The sequence below is a fragment of the Terrapene carolina genome, unplaced genomic scaffold, assembly GCF_002925995.2.
Source record: "Terrapene carolina triunguis isolate 2854851 unplaced genomic scaffold, T_m_triunguis-2.0 Scaffold96, whole genome shotgun sequence".
Lineage (NCBI taxonomy): Eukaryota > Metazoa > Chordata > Testudines > Emydidae > Terrapene > Terrapene triunguis.
The window spans coordinates 10641573-10652308 of NW_020664447.1; the positions used below are offsets into that span (position 1 = coordinate 10641573).

Here is a 10736-nt window from a genome sequence, read left to right on the forward strand (position 1 = left end):
TAATTAAAACTGGCATGATTATGTAGTGTTATTTTGACAAATAAAATTTGCAGAATTTTAAAATACTGTGCGCAGAAGTTTTATTTTTTTGGTGCAGAATTCCCCCAGGAGTAAAGGTGGAGAAGTCTGAATATAAGTTAAACATGCACAGCATGAAGGGAGAGGGAAATGGCACATGTTTTTGAGTTGTTGAGGCTAGCAGGCTGTATCCTTAAAATAATAGGTGTTGGGTAAATTTAAATTCTAATAAAAAAACAAGATTAAAATCTATACAGTACAGACTATGTAGGACACTGATAAAGGTGTTCGTAAATTTCTGCTTAGATTTAATGATCGTTTAATTGTTTTGAGAGTTTAGGTTATAACTTTATAATAAACTCTATCCGGTCTATTTTCATTGATTTCTTATAGTTAATGGTTATTGTGGTCCTACAATGGGGATTTTTTTTTTTATTTCACTTTGGATTTAAAATGTTGATATGTATTACTTTCCCAATAACTACAATTTATTTTCATTTTTATTTGCATTTGTTGAGTCAAATTTCACTGCAACAGTTGCATTTTATATGACAACATACTCATTTTAGGCCCTGACCCTGTAAGCTCCTATGTATGTACAGATACCTGTTCCCCTGCAGAGCATCACTGGCTTCAACAGAGCTCTGTGTAGGCCTAGCAAGTTCTGTCTATGTGCATGAGTTTGTAGGATCAAGGCCTTAGTGATTTCTCTGATTCTAATATAAAAAGAAAACATCTCTGCAATAAAAAGATTCCACCACATGTGAAGCATGGTTATTTATGATTATAAACATTTTATAACTTTAGTTTATCTATTCTTTGTTCTATGTCAAGTTTTTTCAATACTGGAACCTAGACATTAATTGCAAGAGTTTCTTTATCATCGCTCATAATGAGCACTGTACAAATGAAATCAGCACCCATTATACAGTTCATATTCTTTACAACATCGCTACCAAGATAAAAACCCTTGTGATGACACAAGACAAGGTCTGTAAAACACCAAATTCCATACTTTGTTTGCCTCAAAACCATGAACATTTCAGAAAAATATTTAGTTCCATGACAATAACATTTCTACTATATATTTTGGATAACTAGGTACTGCTTTTGTGTGTGTACCCAGTAAGTTATATTTATGGAAACATGTATCTTTTCTATTCTCTAACAAGTAGTCTACATTGTATGGAAAAGACATAAATCAAAATAGAAAATTAAGTTAAACCACGCATTAAATTAAAAGTAATTTAAGAGGTACTAAACAGGAAATCATTCCACAGTGGCACATTAATTGTTTGAAAGCTGTGACACCACACAATGAAGATATTCTTTTCCCAAAACTATTGATTTATTTTGGTATCACTAAATGGATGAGAGACTGAGATGTGCTCAGTTTAAAAAAATTACATTTTAAATTAAGAATTGTTTCCTGGGGAGGGGTTTAGCAATATATCCAATTTTCAATGAGTATTCTATAGGTTACCCATTGCAGAGAAATTTAGCATTTATGAACCATTCTACCTCACTACTTTACTTTTAAAAAGGGCATTCATATTTTTACAGATATGATTACACTATCTCCTTAGAAACTAAAAAATAATATTTTCCTCTACTAATTTTGTTCTAATCCATTTTACCAGCAACTATTTTATTGCTGTGTTTTGAAGGAAGCCAAAATTAACATAGCTGTTTTGTTTAGCCCCAACTACAACTTACACAGCATCTTATTATGCCCAAATATTTTTGGACACCATGGAATTGCGGGGTTTGGGAGCCAAAGTGAGTCCCCCAATTGTGGAGCAAATTTTAATAGCAATACTAATCATAGCCTTATTTTATAAGGCTATTTTTCTAATCCTTTTATTTGCTAAAATAGCCTTAAATATGGAAAATGTTCACTAAGTTTGGAAGTATGTCATGGTAATTTTTCTTAACAATCCTTGGTTATTCAGTCTCACCAGACATACATACACAGAGTTTATTTTTGATGCCTGTGGATTCTGTAGCCATACATTGCCCAGTTTTGCGGAGCCCTAAAGAATCATTTCTATGCCACCCCAAAAATCCTGAAATTGGCTATGAAGCATCAGATAAGCACATGAGAGAATGTCTGATATACATACACAAACATTCAGTCAAGCCAGAAAGGGAACACAATACAATATTGTGGCACTCTGAGCCTCAAAACAGCACCCTGGAACCTCCATATTCACCACTGTCATATGATTATGACATGTCATGTATAAAGTATGCCTTGTGAGGTATCATTTTTAAAGTCTTGATCTGTTGAACATGAATATTCCATTGGATTGTATGTGCTATCATTGTATGCAAAGTTATGAAGTTTTGCTATGTGTGTGTTACTGAAATATGTTGTGAGGTTGGGAAAACCCACAACCAGCCTTTCAGGTACAACAATGGAATAGCCAGACAGGCTGATGCTCCAGTAAAGGGAATCCACTTTCCCAACAACCATCCCAGAAGTCTTCTCAGAGAGCATGTAGACAATGGAGAATGCTTAACCAATGGGGGTGGATTCTCCCACGTCACAAGCATAGATCTTTCCAGCAAGCTAGAAGAAACTATAAAGAGAGGAAGTGACATCATGACTTGGCCTCCTCCCCCCCCCCCCCCCCCCCCCCCCACAACTCAACACCTAGAAGCATATCTGGAGGACAAAGACTTTAAACTGGGCGAAGGTGGTCCCAGGCTGGAGGAAAGTCTCAGCCTGTGTATTGAAGAACTATACCGTCTGCCAGGATTAGACACTGCTTGATTCAAATCCTGTTTAGTTTATAGAACTTAGACTGACATTTTATTTTATTTCTTAGGTAACCAACTTTGATCTCTACACTTGCTACTTATAATTACTTAAAATCTATCTTTCTGTAGTCAATAAATCTGTTTTATATTTTACCTCAAACAGTGTGTTTTGATTGAATTGATTGGGAAATCTCAGCTCAGTTTACAAAGGCTAGTGTGTGTCCTCTCCACATCTAGGGAGGGACAGACTGGGTAATGAACTTACACTGATCAGGCTTCTGACCAGGGCAAAATGGTACAGCTCTGGGGTGCAAGGCTGGGAAGCTGGGGGCACATGGCTGGAGCTTCTCTATTGCTGGTTCATGATTGGCTGGGAGAAGCATTCCTGTAACTCAGTTGGGGGTGTCCCCGCCTGTGGATGTCTGTGTAAGTACAGTATCTTTCAGAGGTTTATAGCTTGCCAACAGCACCACAGAAGGGATGCCCCAGGTTGATGGGATGGGATAGAGGGTTCCATCCCACAGTTCAGATTGCACCCTGGCAACCCTGTCACAACTATATTTTAGTAGATCACATAACAGTAAGTCATTTTAAATAATATCTGAAATAGAGAGGTTTTATATACACACATACACGATTATGGGTGTACTCGAAATATGTAGTTCTAATTAAGAAGTTAGAGAATGTTCCACATAAGTTTTCAACAATGTAGAAGTCAGGTCAAATGTTTAATCTAAAAGCCTTAAATAGCCAGAAATATTTCATAATAAAATTGCTGACTGATTTAAGGTTTTGTTTTTAAAAAATAATTATTTTCTCTTCCACTTTTAAAGCAAAATAGTAAATTAGAAATTAACTTTTAGAACTAGAGAGTGCAGCACACAAGTCGTGACAGTTCACAAAATGTTATTTCCTGGGTTTGTCTACACTTAAAACACTGCGGCAGTGCAGCTGCACCACTGTAGCGCTTCAGTGAAGACACTACCTACATCGACGGGAGGGGTTCCTCAGTCAGCATAGGTACTCCACCTTCCTGAGATGTGATAGCCAGTTCTACAAGAGAATTCTCCCATAGATCTAAGTGCCTACCAGGGTTGGAGGGTTTAACTGCATCGCTCAGGGGTGTGGATTTTTCACACCCTTGAGCAACAGTTATACTGACCTAATTTCCTAATGTAGAACAGGCCCTCCTATTCCCAGAATAGGGTTTAACATGATTGGCTTTATAGAGAAAGATGAATTACTTCAGATTACTATGACCCTTCAGAAGAATAGTATAAAACAAAACTATAAATGTTCCCTACCTGCCCTCAACCTGAGAGATCACATCTTGAGAAATTTCTGCAAGATGTCAAAAAGCAAATCCCCATTCAATTGGACTGTATTTTCTCAATAAATTGTACAATAGCCTTGTTAGAGGAACACTTTTAAAAGAACAAGCTTAAAGTATATACAGAAATAAAAGCTTTTTCAAATGAACACCTGGTAGATCGGACTAAGCTTATAAAAAATAAACAAACTGCACCCATAGAATATGACATAAAAGATAATGAGGAGACTAGCCAGGAATATGAGAACATTCACTTTGAGCACCATCTTTATATTTTTCTTATTTGCTTCTGAAAAGTTAATGCCCCAAAAGGAAAGTACAGCATCAATGTGATAAAGACTAAGACAAAAAACAGGTTTTAAATTAAGATTTGTCTATAGACAAATGAGCAGTAGGATTTTTCAAACCACATGCTCCAGTCCAGGTCTGCTTTTGTCTACCTCCTCTTATGCTACAGAGAAAGCAGTTTAAGACATGCTAAAGCTGATAAATTACCAACAAAAAAACCATTCAAACTGCATTATCTTCCTGTGGGAAAAAATATGGAGGGCATCGCTAACAAGTTATGCTAGCTGCAGAAATAGCAAGAAAAAGCTTGAAAATACAGCTATGCAAGCTGAAGTCCTGTAATATATAATGGAATACTAAACTGTTAAAAACTGTTTTGACTATTGTTACCAGGTATATATGGCCTACTCATCTTCTCTCTAAAACTGCTCAAAATTCTTTCCTACAATATTTCACAACTTGTTTTCTTGAACTTTGGTCTCGTGCAACCGGCTCATTTCAGCCACTGAACACACACTTCCTATTTTCTTTTCTTTCCAGTTCACCTTGTACTACTTCTTGCCCAAAAGTTCACATACTGGAATAAAACGTGGTCTGTAATCCTTCCTACTTTAGAATATCTTTCATGCTTCATAAATGTAGAAATGGTGTTCCCCCCACTCGTCCCTCAAGTAACATAAATCCTTAGGTGTTAGTGAAGGCTCCCTTAACTAATTGCATCTTCCTAGTTTTCAATACAAACGTTTTTTAGAAGTAAAAACATATATTTGTTTTGGAAACAAGTGCATTTGCTTCCACATAAAAATAGTTTTAAAAATACTGTAGCACCAAGTGCAATCGACAGCTGTTTCCACATTTTTAAAATAGCAGTAGAGTTAATATTTAGAACAGTCAGAAATTAGTAGCCTGACCTTCTGCAGACCACATTACCCATCTAAATGACCATCATAATCCAAGTTGAAGAAATAGTACATATCAGAACTCATTCTTCAATAAATTAACTTTAGGGCAATAATCTTAAATTCTCTTGTAACTGTGCAGCAGTCACAACAAGAGCTCCTCAGTGAATTCATCTTAGGGGGGTTTGCAAAGCTACAGATGACTAGAAACTCCTTCTTACACTGAGATATGGGTGCAATTTCATTAATCCCAACATGAAGTACATCATTGAAGAAGATTAATAATCATTGCCATGTTTCATTTTTGCTCATTAGACTATTCTACCTACCTTTACTACATTTACTGTAGTATAAACACACATCAGGAAAAATAGGGTTGATAAACACACGCACACACACCCCATAACTTGTAGACTGTTTGACAAAACAGTGCAGATTAAAATGTAGACTTCTAAATTTATACAATTTAACTTTATTTTGTGTTTGATAGTATTTTTCATCCAAACTGCATACCCTCCATGCCTGATGAAGCGTGTACACACACACACACACACACACACACAACCACCAATAGTTACAGTTATTAATCAATATATTAGCTGGAAGTTAAATAGTACCAGATTTCTGAAATTGAAGTTTTTCACCTGCATTTAACAATACTTCTGAAGTTCAGAAAAAATATGCCCAGCCAAGTGTAATCACATCATTGTCCCTGGCAAAAAGACTCATTAACTGAGAACTCTACAAGTGAGGGCAAACTTGTAAAAAAATTTTAAACTTCAAAAGTCTGTCAGAATAAATAAGAACATCTTATAATTTATCAGTACAGTGGTAGCATGAAAAAAGAAAACTGTATTTTGATTTTTATTCTCTACACTAACATATTAAGTCCTCAAACCCACAAGCTCATACATGCAGGTGGACCCCTATGAACATGAGCTTGCAGAATCAGGTCCTAAGTTCACAATACATCTAGGGTGGGATTTTCAGAACCACTCAGTGTTGGCCTAACTGGTAAAACTCCTATAGACTTTAATGAGAGCAGTATAAAGTCCACACACTAATCACACCTCTAAGTCATCACATGTTGTTCCTTTAAAGCAGTCTAGTAAAACAAAACAAACACACTTGTCTAAAAATTTTCTCTAATACTGTTATAACTATGATTTCTCACCCTCAATTTATTTACTTTGTATATTTGATATCACTTTGTTTTCCCTGTTTGTGTGTGGGGGTCTTTCACAAAAGAAAGATGACAGAAGACGACATCCAAATATAAGAAACCTCAGAAGTTGGCAGAGGGGCTCAAGGCAGATGTAGCTCCTTAAACCACTTTAATTTTTTTTAAACTAACCAGATTTCAAGGTGATGGAGTCTGTCTAATTCTAAAATGTTTGCAAATACACAGAATCATATTAATACCACAAAAACACCAGTCATAACTTCTACTCAAATAAATCTACGAAGAAATAATTTACCAACATAACACCATGCCATTGATGGAAAGCAAAATAGCATTACAATTGAAGTCTCTAACATTTAGCGTAGTAAACAAGCATAACTAGTCTAGCAAATTCTTCTACATGATTAGATAAATCTGGTTTACCATATACTCATTGGCATGTTTAATATATGCTGAGATAATGCAGTCATCAATATCATATCAATTTTCTACATTTAAGTCACCTACAAAAAATGTACACATTGCTGTACTCTTTATTTGCAACCTCATCGTGCCACTTCATAATACAGTCCTGACCTATTTTTCAGCTGCTTAATTACTCTGTTTGCTGGCTGACACGCTTGTTAAAGTTAAGACAGTTTTTAGTTACAGTGTGTATTTCAAACATAGTTCCTCCTGTAACAATATTAATTTGCCAAAGGTTTCTATAAACCAAACCTCTGGAGACTAGCCAATATTTTTATTTTGCTCTCAAATCAGCTGCTCTGTTTGAACAGACACTTTGTACAACTGGTGTAATGGGATGTGAAAGTCATAGAGAAAATACAAAACTATATTTAACTCTAAGTCTTGTTACTAGTGACCTGCAGCTTTAACATCTGTTACCCCCACACTAACAACGTACTTGGCTGCATTTAAAGCTAGCGATCAAAGCAAAAACACATTTTAAAAATGGTATTTAAAAAACATTTAAGATCTGTTAAGTAAATTCAGAAGTCTTAGCTATTGTATTAAATCATAACGTTCTAAGAATAACCTGCTGACCATAGGATGGAAGCGGTGTACATTAGTTTCTGGCTTTCTCATTTTAAAAATTAGATATTTAGCATCTAATACCAACAGAACCTCTACAAAAATCATTTTAAAATACTACCTATAGCATTTCTAGCTCATTTAGGGCTTGATATAAAAGGAGTTATCAATATTTATCTTATAAAGTTAACTAATGAATATGCAGTAGCTGATTTTATATGGTACAAGGGTGATAAGGCACTCAGCACCTAAAACCAAAATGGTGCTGGGATACAGAAATTACGGGGGGGGGAAAGAGTTATAAAAAGTAACTGTGGAGTCTGCTCAAAGTTTTATTTAAACAAGAAACTGGTTGTTGTTTTTTAATAGTAAAATTATAAATACAAGAAGACATTAGCCTACCAGTACTTTAAAAGCTAATGATTGGCAAATATTCCCCTTTAAAAATAAGTGCCTTTGTGATAGGTCAACATAAAATAAAAAGCACCTGAAACCCTGAGAAGAGTTAGTTTTGGCCACTCTCTAATCAAATGTTTAAAGTACAAAGCAGCAGCATATCCTAGCTAATTTTTGCCAAGTTCCAATTTCGACTGATTTAAAACAGCCAAGGTATAGATATTTGAAAACAAAACTGTTAAAGAACCAACACAACAACAAATAAGCATTTTCGAAACGAGCTCTTCATAATAAACAGAATAAATATACCATCACCTGGGAACAACAGCAGCATTTCACAGAGTTTGAGAACACCATACAAGGACTAAACTAACACTTATTACTAAATCATGGTGGGGGGAGAAGAAGGGGGAAGAAACCGCAGCAACGTAAGTTCCAAAGAAGCTCCACTGAATTGTCATCAGTCCCACATACCATTTTAAGCTATTCTTTTCCCCCTCTGAAATGGAAATAGACATACTCCTTCCCAAACTACATTTGCAAATTACCTCTGTGTTCCAAAGGGAAGCAATAATCGCTGTAACAAGAGAAGCTCGGCAGCCACGCCTTCCTGCTGGCCTGACAAGTTGCAAACGGAGGGTATCACATTTCTTCGATCACAACAACAATCACACACAGCTCCTCAGGTTAGTTTTACACACGTCAGACAAACCCATCCAAAGGGAAATTGCAGAGTGCACTGGAGAATGGGGCAAAGACAGGGAAAAGAATAAAAGAAGGGGAAGCTTTTGGGCGTAAGAGGAAAGAGATGATAAAAGTGGAACAACAGGAAAACAGAAGGGACACTTGGTGTGGGATCAGGCTGCTTGTTTACCACTAGATTTTTCGCGGGAGCGTCACCTCCTCCCTGGGCAAACTTCAGTGCCCGGGGAGCTGGAAGGGGAACTGCGCAGTGCGTGTGCGAGGTGGGGCACCGCCTGCCCCCCGCCCCACGGGCTGAGAAAGAAACTGGGGGGCGGGGGGGCTCAGCCCATGGTTCAAAGTTTGTTAGCGCCAGCGTCGTCGCCCCCCTCCCCACACCCTGACTTGCCTCGGCAGGAGGCGCCTTCGGGAGCAGCGGGCTCCGAGCTGCTACCACTCCCCAGAGACGGGGCAAGAAGCACCCGAGTCCTCTCCCGCCCGGACTCTCAGCTGCCAGAGCCCCACGCCCAGCGGGGCATTTTGCGGGGGGGGTCGGCCCCAGCCAGAGAACAGGAGCCGGGTCCCCCCTTCGGCAGGCAGGGCCGCCCCCTCACCTTCACAGGTCGGGCAGCGCGAGTGTCCGAGCTGCCGCCGCCCTGGGCATGTCCGGGAGAGTCACGGAGAGGCGCCTCCCAGGCCGGGCTTAGCTCTTTGCGGCTGCTGCTCCTGCGGCTGCCGCCGGCGCCTCGGACGCTGCCATCTTGTCCTGGCGGCTGAGAGGAAGGAGCCCCAGCTCAGCCTGCTCAGTTCCCCAGGCCTCCGCCTCATCTTCCCGGGGAGGGACCCGGCCCTCCCCCGGCCTCCTCCTCCCGCTGCCGCTCCTCTCTCCGCCGGCAGCCTAGGCGCTGGGGCCCATGGTGCACGCGGAGGGGCCCGCGGGACTCGCTGCACCTCGTCCCGCTTGGACGATGGCTGGGCTCGGTTCCTAGCTATGGGGCCCTCCCTAGCGGAGACTGGGCGAGCTCTAGGCCTCCGCCGCAGCGGCAGCGCCACCGCCCGGGCCCTGCCTGCCGCGCTGCCGCCGCAATCGGAGCTGCTGCCCAGAGCCCCGGCTCTGACCCCCGCTCAGCCCCGCCGAGGGATCAGCCTCCCCGCCTGCTGCCCCGGTTCCCTTCCGCACCAACCCCTCTGCCAGGCTCCTCGCTGGAGCCCAGGGAAGAGGCCCTTGCTCCCGCCCCTAGGAGATGGTTGAATCTTTCCCTTTTCCCCTCTTCGGGATCCCCGAAAGCCCCTTGCTCCCTCTGCAGCCGCGGGTGAGCCCCTTGCCTGCAGGGGAAGTGCAAAGTCAAACTCCCTGGTTCAGCCAGGGCCCTCCCCCAGCGCAGTAACGCCTAAAGCAGTGGTTCCCAAACTGAGGTTCGTGAACCCCTGGGGGTTCGTGAAATGTTACAGGGGGTTCTCGGGAAAAAATTCCCTAATGGCGGACAGAGCTGTCCCTAGGGACCTCAGGCACCATGGGGCCAGCAGCCTGGAGCCCCTGGACTTCCAAGAGCTAAGCAGATCAAAGCAAGCATATCTATCACACTGAAGAGATTTAAACTTCAAGACTCCTTATAAGAAATGGAAAGGGAGGTAGATATTTTTTTGCTGTTTTTAAAATTAAATAGGCAGCTAGTATTGTTTTTAAAATTATTATGAACAAGTTTAAGCTTTGTTGTAACGTGCGTTGTTTGCCTGGACTGCTCAAGACCTGAATGCTTGTGTAGGAGGAACTCTGTAAGTTGGCTTCTTAAATACCTTCATGCTTGTTTCACATCTGATACTCCTTGATGAAACATAGGAGCTTTGTCTTACAACAGGCTTATTCAAAGTGATACAAGCTACGAAAGTGAGATCTTGGAAGAGTGTTGCCGTTTTCATAATGTAATAAGAATACTGTAATGATAAATAATAATTAATAATAAATAGTGTGTAATAAGCATGTCATAAAACAAATTTTATATTTCCAAGATCATTGCTTTTATAATTTATACTCAGGTAAAGTTGAAAATCCCTGGAAATATTCATTTTTAGGAGGGGGTTCGCAAGACTTGACATTTTAGTGAAAGGGGTTCACAGGTTGTTAAAGTTTGGGAACCACTGGCCT

At 40.0% G+C, this 10736-nt stretch overlaps 1 protein-coding gene across 4 annotated transcripts in view; it reads right to left on the reverse strand.

Annotated features, from left to right (window-relative positions):
- Positions 1-9982, reverse strand: part of HIPK3 (homeodomain interacting protein kinase 3) — a 150311-nt gene extending 140329 nt beyond the window's left edge. For 2 of the 4 annotated variants that reach the window (XM_024211466.2, XM_024211461.2), the window contains exon 1: positions 9205-9982. The gene's annotated coding sequence lies outside the window, so the exon portion shown is untranslated. Of the gene's footprint in view, positions 1-8383; positions 8433-8457; positions 8649-9204 lie in introns of those variants that run through there. The other 2 variants (XM_024211462.2, XM_024211464.1) reach the window with 2 other exon arrangements.
- Positions 9983-10736: the final 754 nt, after the last annotated feature.